Source organism: Cydia pomonella, chromosome 14 (genome assembly GCF_033807575.1).
Source record: "Cydia pomonella isolate Wapato2018A chromosome 14, ilCydPomo1, whole genome shotgun sequence".
Lineage (NCBI taxonomy): Eukaryota > Metazoa > Arthropoda > Insecta > Lepidoptera > Tortricidae > Cydia > Cydia pomonella.
The window spans coordinates 14,842,992-14,863,633 of NC_084716.1; the positions used below are offsets into that span (position 1 = coordinate 14,842,992).

Sequence of the window (20,642 nt, forward strand, 5' to 3'; positions counted from 1 at the left end):
AAATTATAAGGTAACTTTGATTGAGAAAAGTTGACATTAATTCAGTTACCACAAAACATATGGGACAGTACAGCACCATCTGTTTCGGCTTTTAAACTAGAGGAACACGTTTTTTTTTTTTCTAAAACTTTACCTCTCTATAGTTCGTGTCATCCACGATGACGCGCAGATTTGTCAAATCTAGCATTCAATAACATGACATTACGAGTCAAGACAGGCGTCTTCGTGAATGGCACGATCTATACAACAACCGAATAACTCTTTGCTACGGAATATGATTGCCGAAAAGGCCGCTCGTTATTTAAGAAAAATATATTTCCCTTGTTCCCAAATTCCATATGCAGATAAGCCAAATATTAAAGCCTACTTTACGTTATTTACAAACAGAAAAACTCGGCGTACATTTTAGCACAATCTTGTCGATTTTTATCGTATCTTTTCAAGCGGCTGTACAAAATGCTTTTGTCAACTCGCAGCAATATGTGAAATGGTTGTGACACTTCTAAATGGCAACAGTTATGTTGTTATTTACAGTATACTTACCAGGGTTCGAAAGGATAATTATCAATGATAGTTATTTTGATAACTATCGTGATTTTTATGCCTGATAATTATCGATTTGATAATAACCTAAAATTTTACGAAATATAATTACATTGTTAACATGATGCTTATCTTATACTTCAATGGTCAATTAAAAAAATCAATATTAGGTCAGTTTTTATTTGTACATAGCAAAAAACTCCCCAATCATATTTTTTTACTATCAAAGAACTCAAAGAAAATAAATATAGCACCATCCATACTTGGGATAAATATCCGATATTTATCGGATAATTATCGGATAATTATCAGATAATTATTGGATAATAATCGCGATAATTATCTGGATAATTTCGAACCCCGATACTTACAGTAATTTTAAGAATGCTACTTTTGACAGGATTTATTTAACTTCTTGTCTATGTATGATAAGGAGCACAAACACGGTTTTTGGCCACCCATGATTTTTCGCCACCACATATATATATGGAAGGTTTAATGATCAAAGAAGCTAAAGATTTCTACGATATAAAATTTGACAATTGAACATAGGTAATTATAGACATTTACCCATGGATTGTCTTTGGTATTACTGAAACAAACACCTACCCATTATGTATTTAGATACAGACTTAAACTGCGCGAGGGCTAGGTTTGTACATAAGTAATAACTGAGGTTTTTTCTCACCTATTCCCAGTAGTAACAACTGAGAAAAAAAATTATTTCCGTAAATTTACCTAACCTCTCGCCCTGTATGCCTAACTATTTAAGGTTTTAATTTGACGTTGAAGAAGAGTTAGTGTACTGCTTTCATTATTTAAACTGTGACGTAGTATGTGGATGTGAATTTTAGTGATCGCATATGTTCTATAAAACCTGTCAAAACTGGGTGACGGTTTTGTACTTGCAATGTCAATGCCGTTTCACAGCGAGAATTTAACACTTAGAATGGACTAAGTAGTGAAAAGCATTCCTCGGTACTTTATTACTTACTTGCTAGATAGGAAGGTTGTGTTTTACGAAGGTATTTGTAACGGCTTTTAATAAAATGTAGGTTTACTAGGTTGTTCCGACAAGAAATTCATTTGACTGGCTTTTCGGTGGAAAATTGTATTGTATATTGACACATATCACATTGTGTACCCCTAGTGTGAATTTATTCGATAGCGAAATGTGACGTACGCGTTTGCGTTATCTCATTTTGTATGGGATTTAGAAACAGCGCGCCAAGCGGGCCGTTTCGGAAACTCAAAATCCCTTACAAAATGAGACTAAACGCAAACGCGTACGTCACGTTTCGCTATCGAATAAGCCTACCTAAAACTTTTGTACGATATCATTTGTTATTTTCCAGTCGCTTTTCGGTGAAGAAAACCATCGTGAAAACCGTACTAATTTTCATAAGATCTAGTTTGCCCTCTGGGTCGGTAGATCAAATGGCAGCCGCTTTCGTAAAAACTGTGCCTACGCTAATTCTTATTATTAGTTGCCAAGCGGACCCCAGGCTCCCATGAGCCGTGACAAACAGCCGGGACAACGCTAAGAAAATGAATAAACCTACTGAACATATAGAGGAAAAACGAATTCGGACCATTGACCTATCCATTACTTCGTAAAGACGGGCCTTATGGGCACCAAGAATGGGGCCAGCAAACTGGAGATCACACTAATGTGAACCAATCGTACAGTCCAACGCAACTAGTTGCGACCTATCCGCGCGCGTGATGTGAACTCGTCAACCAATCGCGTTGTGCCCTTCCACTGGTGCGCACTAAACGAGAATGTTCAGTCGGATATAAGAACAGACCTATCTTTATTTTTGAAATCGTTGATTCGGACAAGGATACAATGATACATTGTAAATCTACTTACTTCTTTTATTGCTACCACATCCACGTGTCCATGTAACGTAACACCGCCGCGCCGCGGTAAGAACGTGACGCGCTGTACCCAACGCTGTGTTTGGGGCTGTTCCAGAGCGGTACTCTAAAACCCGGAAAAGGAGAACGCAAAACAAACATCTAAATGATATCTAGAAGATGTCATTTGGTGATAAGTAGGTACCTTCAACCACGTGTCTCGCTCTAAGACAGGCTATATAGCTAAAGGATTTCATTTAGATATCATTTTGATGTCAAAATTCTGCAGTAAGCTCCCTGTACGGACCAAGCTCGGTCTGTACAAAGCTTACGTACGCTCAAGACTAACATACGCTTCACCTGCCTGGTATTCTTTCTGTTCCAGGTCAAACAAGGAAAAGATGAGGCCCCAGGAGACCCTCACGCTACGGACCATCCTCAAGTGCTCGCGGTACGTCAGCAACGCAGCCCTCACCGAGACACTGAAGTGGCGCGGCCTGGAGGAGTTCATCGAGTGTCTCGCGCGGTCCATGTTCGACCGCGCGGACAACGCCGGCCACGACCATCTTCGGGACATCGCGCCGCATCACACCAGACCACCGGAGAGGTGGGCTCTGGACTTGCCCCGATCCCTCCTACATCAGTAGCAGAGCATCAGCAAGCACAACACACACTCGGACACAGCCTCACCAGCACGCCGCACACGCCAGCTAATCTACCGGTCGCCTTCACCGCGGCCCCGAAACCTGACCCCGCTCAAACGGTATCACCAGGCTAGGGGTCATGGGGTTGGGTAACGATCGGTAGCAAAGAGCTGGCCCACACACCAGCAGCACACACTGTCCGACAAATGACGGCCAATAGACCTCCCCACCGGTCGGTGGAGAGCGACCCGCGACAGCCGCCGCAGCCGAAAGGCGGAAGCGGCCACTCATACCTCCCGTGAGGGAGGTATCGACATCGACGTCCCGTCCAGTTAGATATCATTTTGATGTCAAAATGTATGGTGGAATTGGTCTCCTGGGTCCCACTTCTCGATTGGTGATCTAATATTATTAGTCCAGAAACTGTAATTTTGTATCACGAAGTTTTCAAAAATATGAAAGTCAGACTTACTTTGAATACACTTACTTACTTAGGCGGTGTCTTGTACCGAAAAGCGTGAATCCTATAGGGTAACATGATTCAGATATCAATGTCAGTATACGTTCGAATGGCCTGTAATTAACAATAGGTTTATTTATTATTTATTTAAAATTTATTGCACGATATAAAATTATACAAATGGTGGACTTAATGCCTTAAGGTTTCAGTCAGGTTACCGCATATAATCATCGTAGTTTCGAACTAAAGCCGGACCAGAAATATATGATCATTGTCAGGAGGGCGCTGTTATTCTCATGTATAGGGTGACAGTTCAGTTTAGTATGAAAATGTTTGTTCCAATGAAATTCCGCAATATGGCGCGTGATCAATGATCATATATTACTGGTCAGGCTTTAATTATAATACAAACCTTCGAACATCTTATAACCCCGTGATCCCCCGATCTCGATAGTTACAGACATCGAATCCATGCATCAGTGTAGCGTACCTAAGTGTGGGCGAAGTGGGCCTCCGCCTACGGCCTTGCGTTTAAGGGGGCCTCGCGGAAGCCAACCCTTTTTAGGGTTCCGTAGCCAAATGGCATAAAACGGAACCCTTATAGTTTCGCCATGTCCGTCTGTCTGTCTGTCTGTCTGTCTGTCTGTCTGTCTGTCTGTCTGTCCGAGGCTTTGCTCCGTGGTCGTTAGTGCTAGAAAGCTGAAATTTGGCATGGATATATAAATCAATAAAGCCGACAAAGTCGTACAATAAAACTAAAAATTTAATTTTTTTTAGGGTACCTCCCCTACACGTAAAGTGGGGGTGAATTTTTTTTTTCGCTTCAACCCTAGAGTGTGGGGTATCGTTGGAAAGGTCTTTCAAAACTAATAGGGGTTTTCAAGAAACATTTTTTGATAAAGTGAATATATTCGGAGATAATCGCTCCGAAAGAAAAAAAAAATGTGTTCCCCCCCTCTAACTTTTGAACCATAGGTCCAAAAAATATGAAAAAAATCGTGTAAGTAGAGCTTAAGAAAGACATTAAATAAAAACTATAGCGGACATGATCAGTTTAGCTGTTTTTGAGTTATCGCAAAAAGTTTTCCCTTCATAGTAAAAAGACTTACTTTAATTAGGTACTGATTATGCAAATTTGCCTATTTGTTTAACTCGGGTGAAAGGTACCGTTTCATCCCTTGGTTAACAATTTACTATACTTTAAGCTCCAGTTTAGCTTATTGTGACGGAAGAGTAACTACGGAACCCTACACTGTGCGTGGCCCGACATGCTCTTGGCCGGTTTTTATTTATTATCTTGGGAATACACATTGAAAAAAATAGGCCTCGCAGATGCGACTTCGCCCAAGGCTAGATAGTTCGTGCTACGCCACTGCCATACATAGACTGTGTAGCTTATTTGTATTATGAGCCCATATTATTGTCCCACTGCTGGGCTAGCTAATAGCTAAGTTTGCTAAATTTTTAGTCATAAACTCATAACTGTGATATTTGAATATTTGTTCATCGACATTCATGATAATATAAATGAGATAAGAATCAGATAAGATAAGATAAATCATATAAAAGCCAGATCATTAAACCTTACGGCAACAATACAGCAATTTGTACCATGACGAAGGCCTCGTAAACACTGGAATTAATTAAACTAAACTAATTGCTGAGGAAAATCCTGGCCAAGGCCTTTGAGTAATTTGCAACTGACTTGCGAAATATAAATAATAGCGGTGTTTTTTTATAAACCTTGAATTAGTTTTTATAAATGTATACAGTGTTTAACCCTATAATAAGTCTACATTGAAAAGAGACAATTCTAACTTCAATGCTATTTCATAGTCCTAAAAATTATACGTACATAAAAAAAAATACAAGATGATGTTATAATTGGTAATTTTTGCCTTACAATACAAATTGCGCCCTATGAAGGGTTCAAATATAAGCAGTTAGAACCCAATAGAGAGATCGATTTGGAAGTCTGATTTTACAGTTTTTTCTTGGAATATGTATTTGATTTACTTATGAGGCTTCTTTTTTTAACTCGGCGATTGAAGCCCTAAGCTTCCTTCCTTGCAAACGTGTGGAAACTTAAATACTTTAGAGCAATACTAAAACCAAAATTCGGGTGGTAACACTAAAAAAGTTTTAAGGAAAACTTTGCAGTGTTGTACCTACAAAAGCTACAAATGCGTCTGCTCTTAAAAACACAAGTAGAGGTAAACAACAGGCGATAATATCGCTAAAAAGCGATCTCTTTAGGTACAACCTTGAATAAATCTACACATGTCATTAGGAATAAATTAACGTTTTAATGGTCGGCAACGCAATGCTACCCTAAACAATCCATGGATTACAAGCTATGCTTATTTTTCCCCACCGCAGTACGTATAACAACAATAGGTACTGAACAAGAATGCCCCTTATAATCGCCACAGTAATTGTCTTCGTCAACCCTATGCCAACGTGTTAAGGCTTATTAAGGGTCAATTGCTGTAACAATGTCGACATGTCATACATTAGCATGCTGCACGCGCGCGCGACCGGCGGCGACTCCAGCACTACGAGTATGACAGCTAGGTATGATAGCTATAGCTACATCCGTTTGCTATGACACTATTGTACAGTAGAACTTTTGACCATAATTTTATTTATGATATACTAGAAGGCACACGAGCGAGCAGAATTACCTGATGGTAAGCAATTACCGTTGCCCATGGACAACCGCAACACCAGAGGGGTTGTGCGTTGCCGGCCTTTAACCTTTTGAACGCCAAGAACACCTAAAGGCGTCGTTACTTGTCGTGCCCACAGCGCCAAGGACACCTATAGTTATTATGGCGGACGCTGTCAAAGTAACCTTCACACTTTCGAGTAAGGTTTACATTAGGTCCCCTGCGCCCGGGAAGTTGGCGTTTGAGTGATGTTTGTGTTTATGACATAAAGTGTTCAAAGGGTTAAGATGAGAGTACGTATTCATAATTATTGTACCCTGTTCCTGCTAATAAATTATTTATATGTCTATAATCACCAGTGTATTCTTTTCTAGCTGTTGGACGTCAACTTCAACTATAGAGTATTTGACTGTATTTAATATAAATTATTTCACACCATGCAAGAAAAAAAGCACATGAACACACTCCTATCCTAAACATTAAAAATATATGTAATAAATATATATAAATATCTAAAAAAAAAAAAACTGTAATTTTGTAATATAATGTAACTACAAGTAATTACGGTTGTGGAAGAGCGGGACGTCTCAACACAGGCTTTGTAAGCCTAAAGAGAGGCCCCAGCAAATGCTTACTATATGTTTGTAAATAGATAATAAAGATATTTTTCATTTTTTTCATTTCATTTTCATTAATAGAGAAACGTAGACAGTAGTTTTTAAACGTAGTAGTAGTATTTTTTGGCACAATTTATATTCTATAATTCATATAGATCTATAAAGAGTAGGTAACTTGATCGTGACGTCATTTGCTAGTGTTTCATATAAATTCTATATTGACAAATCATTTTGACAGTTCGTAAAAAGAAACTGATTTGACTAGTAGTCAAATACCCTATTGAGATAGGCTTGGCTATTAAGAGGGGACTGGGTCAAAATTATTTTCATTGTCATGTTCCTGACCACTCTGTCACGCTTGTATGATAGATACAATGCGAGTGTTTTCTATCATATAAATAAAAAAAAAGTCGAGTGCTATGTAGCTATGTATATTTCTAGCTGTAGATTAACAAAATTCTATAATAACTGTAATAGTAATATATAATAGCTGTAGATTATTATGTATTTATAACAAAATTTCATCTCATACAAAAAGCTCCACTCTGTCACATTCTTCGAGACAAAAAACAAGACAACGAAAATAATTTTACCCGGCTAACAAAATTTAACGTGTTTACATTGAATTTTTACACACTTTAATCAAGGGAAAATACCATAATGATATTCACACGGCAATCAGACTGTATTTGCAAGGGCAGAATGTAACCAAATCCTTAAAAGGGTTAAAGTTGGTTCGATAAAAAAAATCTAATAGCTTTGGTGTGAAGCCCGCTAGCGCCAGTTTTCTCAGCAAGATGTCGTTGTCGACCAGGTCGAATGCCTGACTGAAGTCGAAATACGCAGCATCGACCTGGTGCCCCTCATCCATCTCCTTGCAGACATAGTCAGCGAGGGCAACGAGATTCGTGACTGTAGATCGCGACTTACGGAAGCCTCAAGTTACTCAAATAATGTTCATTTGTTTAACGTTAGGTAACCTGTACCCCTAGTGTAAATTTATTCGATGGCGTAACGTGACGTACGCGTTAGCGTTAAGTCTCATTGTGTATGGGATTTTGAGTTTCCAAAACGTCCCGCTTGGCGCGCTGTGTCTAAATCCCATACTAAATGTGACTTAACGCAAACGCGTACGTCACGTTTCAAAATCGAATAAATGAACACCAGGGGCTCTGCATATCATAGCATTATAATTTTAGTTTAAATGGCTAGTAATATAGCCGAGGCATCTGAATTGTTATAACGCCGTAATACATTTTTTTTTTCAAAATGGCTTTATATCTCACACGAAAAGGACGTATTGGATATTGTATTTGTTAAGAAGAATACGTATCTCGATAACGATAACTTCTGGTTTAGATAAGTTCGCATTTAGATATCGTTTATATGTCGTATAATTGACAGAAGCAGCTCGATTCGGGCAACCAATGTCACGTTGACATTAAAAATATCGTAGATAGATCTTATTGGGACCACAGCGGAATCGAAATAAACATCAATTTTGACATTTCGTTTAGTTATCGATCTTTCCAAAATCTTAAACGTGTCTTAGTCATTCTTCGAATCGGACCGCTACTTATACTCGATATATCTACTCGAGTTTTCTCTGATGATTACCAATTTTCACAAAGGTTAGGTTGTAAATGATTCGAATATCGCTCTCTAGTAAGCTCTAAAGTTTGACTGATTGATAAAGTACCAATATAGCTATATAATACGTAGGCAGGTATATATAATATGTGTGGGTCATGTCCGAGAAGGTAAAAGTTTTAATTATTGCCATCGGCATACAAAAGAGTTCAACGAACGCTTTCTACAAACGGGTGACACCCATTTTCTTTTTTTATAGAGTCGCGATTTGGCAATGTCGCTCCGTGGGTTTAATATTCCTAAAATAACATGTTCCTATACGTGAAAATACGTAATTATGAGATAGCCGGCTGTAAGAATGAATGCAGGTATTCTTTGGGATTTTTTTTTTGTTAATTCTACTCAAACGAGCTCTTGCGGTCCTGATAAGAGAAAAAAAGGGTCCCAATATTTCCATATATTTTTCCTTCCGTCCAATCCATTACCGTTATAAAAAAATATATGAAAAGTTTACAACTTGGTTATGTATAACTAACTTTATGTCCCTAGTTTGAATATAGGTACACATAACCAGCATTTATTTATAATTATAGTTTTTGTTCATAATGTGTAGTTTTGCACATTGTAATACTGAAGAATTTAAATGGTTAGTAACGCCGGGATACATATAAACTCATTCTGTACGTGATATATAATCCCGTCAGATTTTTTTTTTTTATTAGTTAATTACATATTTTACTCGCTTAGTTGCGCAACATATCATTCGTATTGTGGGTATACACAACAGATTATGTTAGCATTATTTGCGTTAGCAACAATCATATAAAAGCGAAATACAAACTAGTCCGATACGATCAGGAATTTCTCTAAAATTACAGGGTGTTTGGAAACCCCATTACGGCTCCAATAGCGCTCATTGTTTGCGGACAAATTGCTGTGACACTAATGCCCGGTGTATTATTATTGCACGCGATCAGTCCAGTTTTCGTGGTAACCAGTAAATGTCCCAGCGGTATACTTACAGTTACTACCTTAATTTTCTCACGTCAACTCAAGATAGGTTACAGGTGTTCCAAAATTGAAGCGCTCCTTGTAGCAAATTGTACACATTACCTTTAGTCGCATCTGGGCACCGAAAGCGAAAGAGATAAGCTCATGTTTAACAACGAGTATGACAAAGATGAATGGAATGCGAAAATTTATCAATAATAACCTATTTCTTCGTAGGTATAGAAATAAATATGGATGTATTTTTTGTGATGATTGGAATCTTTCGCTGGCTCGGGTATCAATACGAGCGGTTAAACAACAACTTTGTCCCTTGTAAAATAAATAACTATTGTAACATTTACGCTTACTTGTAAAGCATGGTGTCTGGTGTGTGTATGGTGGATCTCGTGCTAGATTTAAGCCATAATATGCAATTTTGTGTTTTTCATGATATTTTACGATATCTGTTTAGTGTACCTAATAAAGTAAAAAAAAGGAATGCTCACTTTTACTGGTTGACCTGCGTTTTGGATTCGCTCGATTCGCAAGGCGTTTATAATGACACCGCAGCTGATGTATCTGTTGTGTAAGCTGATTAAAAAACACATTGACATACGTATGTATGGACTTTTGTTACAAAAAGTTGTAATGTGTTTTAACTTACCTGTATTGTACTATATACCGAGCAAAGTCTGAAATTACTGAATTTCAAATGTCTTTTCAGTATTTCGACGACCTATCTGGCCTAGTGGGTAGTGACCCTGCCTTTGAAGCCGATGGTCCCGGGTTCAAATCCTGGTAAGGCCATTTATTTGTGTGATGAGCACAAGTATTTGTTCCTGAGTCATGGGTGTTTTGAATGTATTTATCTATATAAGTATGTGTTAGTACATCACGGCCTAGTACCCATAGTACAAGCTTTGCTTAGTCCGGGGGGTCGATTTTTGTAAGATTGTCCTCAAATATTTATTTATTTATATTTTTAATAGAACATCAAGTTGCGTTGCGTTAAATAACACTTATCGATAGCTTGAATTCTTGATTTCAATCTATAACAGCCTTTAAAGCGTCCATCTTCAGACATATATAGACAGCTCCATTCATGTCGTCCATGTCGATCCACTGTACCACATATAGTTTACGTGATTTACTCGAAATAAATACTTTCATTCACTCATCCAACATTCTAGGGCGTTGCACGCGCGAAGCCTCCAATGTATCTAATGCTTAACACGTTCCGTGGCCGTCAAGTAGATAAAAACGGTCATGACCGGAAGCTTGCCGCGCCGTGCTTTTGACTATTTGGACGTTTACTCTTGTTGCATTCCTTATGGTGATTCACTGGTTTATGCAGCGAATAAACATACTTATATAAATGTTAGCACACAATTCGGTTAAGTTCAATACAGGTAAGTATAGCATATGGGTAAGTGTGGCTAGGATTCACATTAGGGCCTGTTTATACATTAATTAGTGATTATTCGGAGTCCATACATTTGATACTTGCGTTTAGTAAGGGTTACTTAGAAAGTAATGGCGAGCAAGGTTGGGATTTGATAATGGCACAAGTTCATGAAGTGCACAAAGATAAACAATAGACTCTTCGTAATTTATAAAACTTGAAAGGTCTCCGTTAAATCATTTAAGTTTGTTTTACATTCTTAGAACACACAAGGTGTCACTTTGAGAACTAATCAGACGAAAACCAATGACAGGAGGAGAAGATAGGGGACTACGTATATAAAATGACAATCTTACGCCGACCACTCTATCACGCTTGTATCTGTCTTCTATAGAAAAAAATCGAGTGCTAATATATGTCTTCCTTGCTATAGATTATATTAAAAGCTCCACTCCGACACATTTTTCGGGGACAAACCACAGACCACATAAATAATTTTGACCCAAATGTTTATTAGTAGACTAGTCATTTACAAATGTTTATTAGTAGACTAGTCTTTTTTAGGATTCCGTAGTCAACTAGGAACCCTTATAGTTTCGCCATGTCCGTCTGTCTGTCTGTCTGTCTGTCCGAGGCTTTGCTCCGTGGTCGTTAGTGCTAGAAAGCTGAAATTCGGCATGGATATATAAATCAATAAAGCCGACAAAGTCGTACAATAAAATCTAAAAATTTAATTTTTTTATGGTACCTCCCCTACACGTAAAGTGGGGATGTTTTTTTTTTTTGCTTCAACCCTACAGTGTGGGATATCGTTGGAAAGGTCTTTGAAAACTAATAGGGGTCTTCAACAAACATTTTTTGATAAAGTGAATATATTCGGAGATAATCGATCCGAAAGAAAAAAAAATGTGCCCCAACCATAGGTCCAAAGAATATGAAAAAAATCGTGGAAGTAGAGCTTAAGATTAAATGAAAACTATAGCGGACATGATCAGTTTAGCTGTGTTTGAGTTATCGCAAAAAGTTTCCCCTTCATAGTAAAAAGACTTACTTTAATTAGGTACAGTCAGCGTCAAATACTTTGTAGCAGTCATGGTGTCCAAAAAGTTCGGTACACCATACTAAATATATGGTGTACCGAACTATTTGGCTACTTTGGTTGCTACAAAATATTTGACGCTGACTGTACTGATTATGCAAATTTGCCTATTTGTTTAACTCGCGTAAAAGGTACCGTTTCATCCCTTGGTTAACAATTTACTATACTTCAAGCTCCAGTTAGCTTATTGTGACGGAAGAGTAACTACGGAACCCTACACTGAGCGTGGCCCGACATGCTCTTGGCCGGTTTTTTTTCTAATTTGATTTAACTCGACTGCCTCAATCTCCTTAGATGTTAATGTTATCAGAGTGTAAGTTTGTCTAATTTATCTATTCTTTTAACGTTCTCTGTAGTTCGTTATAATGGCCCTATATTTAACAGGAAATATTAAATAAAAATTAATTTAACACAAAACTTAAGTCCTTACTTTGATACAAAAGAAAACATCAACGAGTTTCAAGATCTCTTGATCCCATCCAATACCAACCTCCATCAAAATATTTGTCAATCATCTCCAAAAAAACTTAAATTGCATTTTCTTGTCTTGAGATAAGTAAATTAGTCCCGTACCACAATAGCATGAGGTCATGCTAAAACACCGAGGTAAAAAATATGCTAATCATTTACTTCCTTTCGAGTAAAAATGGCGTAAGTCGAGCGTAGTACGACTTCAGAGTCCCCTGCAAACTCGGCCGATTTTCACCTTCCCATACAAACGTAGTTACGCTTTCATTTTAAAACTACTAATTGGATTGTAATGAAACTTTGCACATATAATGACATGAGGTATATCTAGGGTTGAAATTAGTTTATATTGCTCCACTTTATAAAACAAACGGATTAGACTAAAACGAATTTTGTATGAAAATATTCAATTCGCTGTAAATATTATTTTAACTACGGTACCTGAGGCTACATAAACTATAAATTACAAATTAATAAATGTATAATTGTTGGTGAAATAAAGACTATTAATTCATCAAACCTACTCACAAATTATGTAATTCTATTTATTGACAGTAACAATATACATAATGGATATATACAGATGAATACTATAACTAGCTTATATCTAAAATAGGCCCTTGAGGCATTGTACCAAGGATGCTGGCGGCATTTCCTCGTTGTATCGCAATACTGATACGTTGTGCGAGGAAGCCGCCAGCTCTTCGGTCACCAGTTACGTCAACCAGACGTTTCGCGATTTCTCCAAAAAACTTGTGCGCGCTGGGACCCCATGGACCTAGAGTTTCAAGACTATTTACTTACTTACAGCCCTAGATATACCTTATCTTATTGTAAGTACAAAGTTTCAGAGCAATCTAGCTAGTCGTTTTAAAATGAGATTTTAACTACGTTTGTATGGAGAACCGAGCTTGTTGGGGACCCATAAGCTCTTATGGTTCGGGGCGTTTTTGTAGACAGGGGAGCCATTTACACACTTTATGTTAGTAAGTTATGTTATTTATGCAAGTCTTGGTGCATATGCATTCTTTTTATATGTTGAACACATGTTTTAATTCGAGCCTGACTGTTATGGTCGATTCAACACCATTAAAATAATAATAACTTTTTATCTACACACAATTGTATATAATTAGAAATTAAAACACTTTTATTATATGTATTTATATGAAACTCACTTTCAGCTCGTTTCTAAAACCCACACCCGTATTTTAATGCATTTTTAGAATATAGAAGACATATAAACTAGGTACTAATTTTTTTCAGAATTTGAGGAATTGTATTTTATTAAGGATCTGTTTCACTATGTCCAAGTAAAGTACTGAGCTCCTTGTGTAAATTTATTCGATTTCTTGACTTGACGTACGCGTTTACGTTAAGTCTCATTTAGTATGGGATTTAGAAACAGCGCGCCAAGCGGAACGTTTAGGAAACTCAAAATGCCATACAAAATGAGACTGAACGCAAACGTGTACGTCACGTTACGCCATTGAATAAATTTACACTAGGGGTACTGAATAAGCTACTTACCACTTATCTGACGTTGAAGTCATCGTTGGCGTTTCACAATCTAAAAATAAGCTCAACTGATAGATAAAGTGCTAAGTTTTGCAGAAAGTTTTATCTGGCAGTTAATTTATTTGTTAATTAGCTATCCAATACTTTACTCAGACTTTGTGAAATATACCCTAAATTGTTCAGAACGTTGAATGACTTTCATAAAAATAAAATGATACTAATAGGTACCAAAAAAAACGTTGAAAATAATACTAATCGGAGACATGCTTCTTGCCAAGACAAGAATTAATCCTAGCTAGGACTTAGCTACGTGAGGTTCACAGAAAAATCCGTTTTTTTTTCGTATTTCAATGCACATGTGGGAATTAGGAACCCAAACAACAACTATTTAATTTTAGCTATAAGTTAAAAGCTCAGTGATACATTTTTCCCCCCATTTAATTTTGTGACAAGGAATTTGGTTAAGAATGTTTTAGAATAAATACATAGGTACATTATTTAGAAGTATGTATTGATTTAGATCCACGAGTTGAATTTAAGCGCAGACAAATCATTCTGTTATATTTTAAAAATTAATATTCCATCCTAAACCATATATATGTTATTACAAGATACCCACAGTTATCTAGGCATAATTACGTATCTTCAATATTCCATTCGCAAATAGAACTACATTTTATTTTATATTCGTGATATATGATGTAGGTATATTCAATTATTAAAACATATCGTATCACAAATAAACGAAGTTATATCCTCTATCATTCTTATAAGAATCTTATAATCAGAGTATAATAAAAATAATTACTATTAACAACTACTATTATAAAGAACAAAGTTTAAACGTATACAAAATAAAAATATATCTTAATTGCACAGAAACAAGGTCCATAATTCTATTAAAATCCTCCCCCAATTTTCTATGCCTCCAAGTCATTACTTAGACAACGAAGGTTCAACCTTAATCGTAGTTATTCGTAACCAAGCCCAAAACTTACCTAGGTATCCTTCAAAACAATCCAAATGTTTCCATACACACACTCACACTTATGTTATAAATCACACACACTTCCAAATTTGATCTTTGAATTCACGTAGTTTTTTGTTTTTGGAATTCACGTGATTGGTCGGTTGGCGGAGCGAGGCGCGTGCGTCGTCTGCGCAGGTTGGAAGGGGACTAGCGCATGCGCTCGCGCCTTCGCCGCCTTCGCACCTGTCCTCCCATTAAAAAACAATAGCAAACAATGACTCTATGGTTTCGTTGTTACGTTGCTACAATGCGTTGGAGTAGCTATATCATAGTAGCAAATGGCTTGAGATCCTGGAGGAAATAGGGGAGGGCATTTTTTACGTCCCAATCAACTCTCGCCTTTACAATTTGAAATTGGTGAAAATATGTTGGTGATCAAAAATCGCAAATTCAAACCTCGCTTAAAGCAGAAAAAATCGTTCTCATAAAAATTCAAAAAGCTGACTAAAAAATCGCTGAGGTTCCATATCATACACAGACGAGAGGTGACTGATGACCCAATTCGAACAATGCTTATAAGATATCACAGCGATACTATACCGGTTTGTCAGTATCAAAAGGTAACGTTTTTGGTTGAAGAATAACTTTTGACACTGACAAATCGGTATTGTACCTAAAGTTGTGACATCTTATTTTAAGCATTGTTCGAATGAAGCCGCTGATCATAATTGTGATGAATGATTGGACTCTGGGCTATATCCGCGAAAATCGAAGTTCGTCAATTGCGGGCATTTTTCTCTGTCACTCTAATTACGTCTTACTGAGAGTAAAAGAGAAAGATCCCCGCAGTTTGCGAATTTCGGTTTACGCGATAGGCCTTCTGGTGTGAGCCGCTTCACAAACTAAGAAAGTAGAAACAATATCTTAATTTATCGGGGCCCCGTTAAACATCAAATTCTCTGACCTCTTCAGTCATATCATCATTTAAATGATTTATTCAATTATTTAAATCTAAATCTTTTATACTTTAAAGTGCCGCTACCAACGAAGCTACCGGAGTAAAGATAAGTAGGCTACTGTAAAGCCACTCAACAATTACTCCTATTTTAACTCGAATGTCTTTGTTTTAATATTGATACTGAAGAGGGAAGAATTGCTTTTCGAACCTAACGAAATAACGGTAATTTTTCTATGAAAATCCATTTCGGGAGAAAACGGTTTCCTAAAATTAAAAAAAAAAACAATTATAACTTAAGGCTAGCTTAAGCTTAGTCAATAAGTTAAGGCTACAAGAAGTTGCCTCCAATCCATAGCCGTCGAATAAAGCGTGTCGAATAGCATCTAGCTACGCAAAAAAGTTAATAGCTATTCCTGTTCTGGATGTCCAGGACATTCTCTGGTGTACTCTTTCATCTCATATGGAGCTAGTAGGACTGTTTCCGGATCAGTCTTATATTTATTCATGAGACATTAACGGTATTTAAACGTCGTGATTAGTGTTATTGCTACTAGGTTAAAACAATTTTCTGTAGTCTGATATAGATCGTGTCATTTACGACGTATGCCTTGAGTCGTAATGTCATGTTTTTAAAGGTTATATTTGATAAATCTACGCGTCATCGTGGATGACACCCTCGTAATTAATAAAATAAAAACCTACCGAATGATATTCAGTGACCCGATTGAAATGTTATAATACCTACTTAAAGTAAATATAAGATTCTTTCGTGTTAATCGGACATGATTTTATAAGTATATGACATGGGATACGAGAGAGATGCGCGAATCACCAAAACTGATGTAATTTCGGTATTATCTAATGTATGAATTATAAATACATTTTATAGAGATTATTTCATTAAATAAGACGCACAGATATACTAAGACCTACATGTTAAAAAATTACTTTAATGTTATAGGGACATTCTTACACAAATTGACTACTAAGTCCGAGGTAAGGCTTGTGTTATGGGTACTCAGACAACGATATATATATATATATATATATATATATATATATATATATATATATATATATATATATATATATATATATATAATATGCAAATACTTAAATACATAGAATGACTCAGGAACATATATATGTGCTCATCACCCAAATAAATGCCCTCACCGGGATTCGAACCCAGGACCATCGGCTTCTTAGGCAGGGTCACCCAGTAGGCCAGACCGATCCTCGACTTGGACTCGCCTTCAAATTGGAGTCGATACACTTGATTTTTCTATGGAACTGAAAAGCTTTTTGAAAAGTACTTTTTAGCGTTTTTTTTAATGTTTCAAGGACAAAATAGTACAAATAAATAATAAACGTACACAGAAACCATGAAACTAACTTTCTGGAGCTCTGTAAATAACGTATTTACGCAAAGTTAGGTCCAGGAAAAAAATATAAATAAGTACACTTTTTTGAGCCTTGTCCTCGTACAGGTAATATCAAAACCAGTTCAAACCACAAGTTGACAAATCTCAGTGCTCCAAGTGATATTAGACACGTTTAACGTGCGTTTAACTCAATGAGACACATTTCAGTAACGGTCCATTTGACTCCCATTTCCTCTCAATCTAAAGATTGAAATATCACAGCTCCGCGTTACTTCTTCACCGTTAAGAGGAAAGTGAACAACCACTTCCCCATACAAACGTGGTACCCTATATTCCTCCCTGGGTGCTGACGTTATGGAATATAGTTTCACTGAATTTGATGTATATTAAACTATGCATGCCCCTTCGCTTGACTTTTAAAAATGTTTTGATTGTTAAAAGAATTTGAGCAAAAACAGTTACCTATTTGTTTTACAAGGGGGCAAAGTTGTTGTTTAACCGCTCGTGCTAATGTTGATACCTGAGCAAGCTAAAGATTCTAAATAGTGGAATCTTGAAGTTGCGAGGGTTTCAAGGCACAATGGTTAAATACTTATTCAACACACCAACGCAAGGAAAATACTAACTGTAAAATATTAGAAATCAAATCCAAATGAACGTAAATTAATAAAAGTAAATTCCACTAGCCAAAATGAAGAAACAACTCAAAATTTGCATCTAATTACTTTCCCACTCTTGTGGATAAAATTAAATGTTCTAATCAGTTTTTTAAGTATCAAGAGAGCCTTAAAAATAAATAAACATACGTATTTGTTACGTTTTCAATTAAAAGGTAGGTCCACATTGTCGGTTGTAGACAAAGTTGGTTACAAATTAAAGCTGGAAAGAGCGCCTTATTGACAACCGACATAAGTAACCTTTCGGTTGAAAACAGCACAATTTTTAATCAGCACAAAATGAGGACAGCAGCAGTCGAACACTCGTGCACCTATCGAATTCATGGAATTGGTAAAAATATTTTCTACGAAGTTAATATCGACAGAGGAAAATGGGGACTACCTTTGTACGGGCAAGTGTTCTTTCACTTTCCTCTTAACTGGCTAATTTCAGAAAATTATTTTACTACTGCCAATTATAAAATGGGATTAAGTGCCTACACCGATTGCGATGTTATTGCGATTTTCCGACATTTATATATTAAAACGGATCTTGTAGGGAGTTATGGTGAGTTAGAATCTTTTGAAGTGAGCAGTAAAGTTAAATGGGCTATCAAAGACTGCCATCAGTTGTGATGGCTGGTCTATTTCCGCTTTATATGGTTTTGAATGAGTAAGCGGTATACAGATGTTTTTATTTAGGCAAATTTACAAGCTGAATATAAGTATCACACTGAGCAACTTTCACAGTGGGATCAATCCCGAAAAAGCGAAAAAAAAATTACTCTCCCATAGACAATGCCAAGGTCAGAGAGCCAAATTGTATGAAACGGCCATTTTTTTGCGATTTCGGGGTTAGTCCTATAGTAAACGTTTCCCAGTATGACCTATATATTCACCCCGTAAATTATTACGTATGACTAAATAAACACCCGGTATTAACTGAAACAGTTGGCCAACATGTCATAGCTGCAGAAATGTTCACTAAGTTACTGCGAATTTAACAAACTTTTCAAATAGTTTCCTTTGTTTCCTGTTAAATTTTCCTGAAATTTCAATGAATTTTTCCAACTTTTGGAAAATTTTAGAATACAGAAGTTTCTACAAGTCACATAATAAGTATGTAGCAGTTAGGAATTTTTGCTCTTTCTTTAGTTCTTCTTGGTGTCCTAAGGTGTAGGTATTTAATCACGGAAATCGATTTTTTTAAAGTTATGTTCAATTTATATCTATTAACATAAGATGTATTCGGGTAATTTCGGAAAATGAAAAATCATTTAATATACGCTACTTTTTTAGTGTTTTTTTTCCTTTTGGAATTACCCAAACACAACTTACATGAGTATATTAGGTGTAGGTATCAGCAATTAAATTAAATGCATCAATTTCAAATCATTCCAATTATTTCATATAGGTAACGAGCAAGGATTGTACGAACAAGATTGGATCTTGTTACATAATTGGTGACCTTTAAACCAATAAATCCCCACTCGTAGTACAAAAACCCGAATCAATCGATTAACTTGTCATTGATCATCGAAATCATTAGACATAATGACTCGATCGATATCTTCATAAAGGTGCGTTTACACCTTTTTTGTATAGAGGGGTGCCTATACTTTATATATGGTAGCAAAAGTTGGGTATGGCAGAAGAAGCATCAGAGCCAAGTGAATGCAGTGGAAATGAGAGTGTTGAGAAGTGTATGTAGTGTGTGATTACAAGATAGAATTAGGAACAGTGTGATATGGGAAAAATGTGGACTGCACGAAGATGTAGTGACAACAATTGAGAAAGGTAGATAGAGATGGTTTGGACTCGTGGAAAATATGAGTGAAAGAAGGCTAACAAAGAGAGTGTATAAGGGAGAAGTAGAAGAGGGAGCTGGAAGGGGTAGACCTCGGCGGACTTTCTCTGATCAAATCGGGAAAATCCTGAAGAAAGGCCAAGTCAAGAGCACCCTAAACTGACGAGCGTGTATGAGGAATGTTATGAAAGTGAAGGAAGCGATAGAGGTATGTCAGGATCGTAACAAGTGGAAATCCGTGGTCTCTGCCTACGCCTCCGAGAAATAGGCGTGATTATTTGCCCCCTTCCAGTTGCTCCAGATTGATGAATAATAATAACTGTTGTCAGGAAGAGCGGCAATTGATCAAACATTGCCTGTGTAAACGCACCTTAAATTGTATATTCATCGTTGAACAGAAGCTATGTGGGCCTAAATTATTGATCGGATAAAAAATACGTTCAAATATATTTGTAACTTGAACTATAGCGGTAAAGTTGAATTTAATTAAAGGTGATTCATTAAGGACTATTTAGGGTTCTGTAGCTGATAACAGGGATCGGAACCGGTTTTTTGCAAAAACATCGAAATAACCATATATTTCGGTTTATTTTATACTCAAAATGTAGGACTCAGTTGTGTTTTTAGATAACGACTTCGTATTATTAGATTGCCCGATTAGGAATGAAATAATTAACAAAGAACGAAAAAATACCGTTTTCGTTCCCATACAAAAAATACCGGTTTCCGATCCCTGGCTGATAAATAAAACTCCAATAAAAAAGTAAAAAAAAAAACAGAAAAATCGACTTCAAAAAGGATACTTAAATTATTATCCCTTTTATATGCAAGCAACTGATATCTTTCAAGACAGTGCCAAACATATACTATCAAACAAAAATATTGTTTCCAAAACGGTTAAAAAATGACAAAGTTCTGAAGTAGGTAACAGACGAACAAAAAATAATAAAAATATGTACTGTTAGTATACTTTCAAACAAAATAAATCATTTCCAAATCGCTTCAG

General features: G+C 36.5%; 1 protein-coding gene across 2 annotated transcripts in view; it reads right to left on the reverse strand.

Annotated features, from left to right (window-relative positions):
• The window catches only part of LOC133525035 (uncharacterized), a 191,464-nt gene extending 176,427 nt beyond the window's left edge, over positions 1-15,037 (reverse strand). For both annotated transcript variants that reach the window (XM_061861239.1, XM_061861238.1), the window contains exon 1: positions 14,859-15,037. The gene's annotated coding sequence lies outside the window, so the exon portion shown is untranslated. The remainder of the gene's footprint in view (positions 1-14,858) is intronic.
• Positions 15,038-20,642: the final 5,605 nt, after the last annotated feature.